The sequence below is a fragment of the Tenrec ecaudatus genome, chromosome 2, assembly GCF_050624435.1.
Source record: "Tenrec ecaudatus isolate mTenEca1 chromosome 2, mTenEca1.hap1, whole genome shotgun sequence".
Lineage (NCBI taxonomy): Eukaryota > Metazoa > Chordata > Mammalia > Afrosoricida > Tenrecidae > Tenrec > Tenrec ecaudatus.
Genome location: NC_134531.1, coordinates 202,965,764 through 202,969,353, shown reverse-complemented (window position 1 = coordinate 202,969,353; position 3,590 = coordinate 202,965,764).

The window sequence follows — 3,590 nt, the reverse complement described above, 5'->3', positions numbered from 1 at the left end:
GGAGAAGATTTGTGGCATTTGAGCAATGACATTGATAAAGAATATTAAAAGGACCATTGATTCCCATGAAAAGAAACAAAACTATTTTGAAAGAAGTACAACTAGCATATTCCTGTGGAATAAGGACGACCAAAGTTCACTTTATACACTTTGAAGACAATTCCTGGCACGGACGTCACGCCTGGTAAAGTGGAGGGTCAGAGAAAAAGAGGAAGAAAGTTAATGAGATGGATTGATGCAGTGGATGAAGCAGAGATCTCAACCATGAAGATTGTGAGTCTGTCACATCACTGAGCTAGGTTTTATTCTATTGCACATAGAGTCTCTGTGAGTCTGACACAATTTTGTGTCACCTTACAGCAACAGTAACATCTGCTAATCTATGAACTTTCTTTGATATCTGGCTACATATTTAGGATGGTATTAAATTATTTTGGGAAAAATGTACATATATATTTCCCACTTTTGGGCTAAGTAGAGTTGACAGAGTAAGGACCGTGACTTTGTGCAGCCCACTTGAGTTAGCGCTGCGATAGGAAGCAGTGAAGGAACCTTTCAGGAAGGTTCAGAATGAGAGCACTGCAAAACACTGTTGTAAGAATCCAGTCTAGTGCTGCAGGCTGCTAGCAGTGGTTCCCTTGATTTTCTTTCAAAACATCTTCTCCAAAGAGTATATGGAACAAACATTGGTCCTCAATATCAAAACAGAAAAAAAGTAAAAATAATTTTTAAATATATCAAAAAAGTAAAACTAAGACAATATTACCAGTATTATAAATAATTTTGTGTTAATATTCTACACATATTTTAGAGATCAGTATTATTGCCCACAATTCCAAATATTATTCATTGAAAATTATTCTATGTGCCTAATTCAATATAGAATTTAAATCATAATAATTATTATAATCAACTGAAGTAATTTTATGAATTCTCAATATTCATAAAAATCAAATGATTTTAAATAACATACCTTTCCTCATTCCTATCTTTATAAAGTTAAATAATCATGAAGGCCAACATACTCTGGGAGAGAGATTGAAGAGGCTGGATTAAGTCTATGTTCTTGGTATAGCAGAGAGTCAGTTAAAATGAAGATGATTGCAATGAAATAGATTCACACTGTAGCTGCAACAATTGGTTCACATATGACGACAACGGTGCGAAGGACAGGACTTGGTGTTGCTTTGTTCTGGGCACAATGTGGTGCTTTGAGTTAGAACCAACTGGATGGCACTTAAATCGAACAGCAACATCTATATAGAGTAAACACTAAACAAAAACAAAACCTGGAGTTACACATAAAAACTCATAGTAAATGGACGCAGAACATTTTTTAGTACTGTAAGTCTGTAGATGAGTTTGAATAATATTTGATTAACATCAAGTCAGACTGACAAATTGTGTATCTACAGAACAGGATAGAACTTACTGTTTGGGATTCCAACAATTTAACATTTTATGAGAGCTAAAAGACTTCTCTCTCCCCTGAAGAGGCTGCTAGTTTCAAACAGCTGACCTCTGGCTGGTAGGCCAAGGTATAACTCTCAAACCGCCAGAGCTTCTTGAATAAGCTATTGTTGCCATCCACCCATTTCTGACCCATAGTGGCCGTATGCACACCCGAACGACACCCTCCTGGTCCTGTGCCATCCTCACAATTGTCCCTGTCCTTGCAGCCAACTGTGTTAATACATCTCCTTGAGGGTCATCTTTTTAACTATTGCTCTACTTTATCAAGCACACACTTCATCTGTGATTTCTACTTTTTGAATAAGCTTCCCTGAACTCATGATGCCACCTTCTTACTTATATAAGCCAGTTTCTGTGATGATTTACTCAACATACAGATTAAATAAATATCATGAAAAGATATAACTATGAAGGATACGTCTGGGTAGAATAAAGAAACAGTTTCATGGACACACTAATTTCTGTACATTGAGAAAACATCTGTACCTACTTCAGATCAAGTCCAAAAGGCCCATATCTCCAACAATAATCTATAATTTCCCCTTCAGACTCATGAAACTCATGCAATTGCTCCAAATGCCAAAGATCATAGGCCAGTAGGTGGGAAGTCTTGCGGATCCTGTGGTGTAAGCGTCTCAGTGCTGACAGGGGAATACGGGTGGTTCCTCCAGCTCCCAGGGTTCTGGTTGCATCAGGGTAGCTCTTTGTGGCTTCTGCTCAGAAATATCTCGCAGGGAGTGAGCCTAGAGAGAACATGTCTCCTGTCTCCAAGGAAGAAATACTGGCATTTCAAGAATACTCAGGAAATGGCCATGGGCACACATAGGCTTTGTTGACTGTAAACCAATTTACAGATTGACTCCACCCTTGCACTCTTAATCCTCTCAAGCCCCAAATGACCCCAGATTATGTAACTACCACTCACTATTTCCTTGTTCTGTTCACACAACTACCTCTTGATGAGTGTACACATTCTACTTGTGTACAATGAAGTGATCTGTAATCAGGAGATTAATTTATGAGGGAAACTGAGAGATACTCAAGGGAGAGAAAACCTCCTACACCTGTTTTTGGATGATCTTAAGCAAGATTTTCATGCCATTCCTCTTTATAGTGTCATCTCCTGCATACTGTTTTTCTGATTCAAACTAGCCAATAACAGTCCTTTCAGCTCCCTAATGTCTAGAATAGCCATTTTGATATCTTTCATTCATTTCATTCTTAGATTTATACTTCACACATTCCAAGTGCTGATAATTAGCAAATTTTTTCAGCCCCTTTCTTCTTCATTGTTTCTTCTTAGTCTGGAATCTCCACTGAAACTTGTTTACTTTGGGTGACCATGCTGACATTCAAAATATCAGTGACATTGCTTCTAGCATTACAGCCACACCAAAGCCACCACACTATGACAAACTGACAGACTAACAAATAGAGAGTGGATGTCTACTTAGAGACTACAAATCTTTAATGTAAGTCTGCCAGACAAAGTCTCTAACTCTGAACAAATTACCTTTTCCTGCATGGAATTAGTAAGAATGTGGGTGGGGGATTGGCAGCAGTGATTATGATATTATTCGCATGTGATTAATTTTGAACAGGATTCCCTGTAATGACATTCTGCTGTGTTTAAAATGGGTCCTCTGAGAAGCACTAGGAGAGATCTCTTTATTAGGAGAGCCTGCAGGGGAGCAAGTCCTGTGAACCCTGTATTGGGAAACAGCTATAACACACACAGAACTGAAAGGGAACAAAGAGGCAGAGCATAGAACAGATTCCTGGGCGCCCCTAGCCAGCACAAAGTAAAAGTGAAAGTTTTGTGCTGGAGGCTGGCTGGTGGAATGGAGTGCATCTCAGCATTTAATTGGGAAATTTGGGCTGCCTAGCCTCTTAAATCGACCAGAGTGCCTTTCACCTGAGGCTAAATGGAGCAGGGTGCTTCTGTGCACTTAATTAATGGACTGAGTTTACTCACCCAGTTTAGCTCCTGTAGTGACATTGAACAGAATAGCATCATGGTAGTGCTTACAATGGAATGGTATGGTCCTTTCGGGATTTGTCAGCAGATATTAAAGAACTTTGTAACATGTCCCCAAAAAAATTTCCCTTGGTATTTC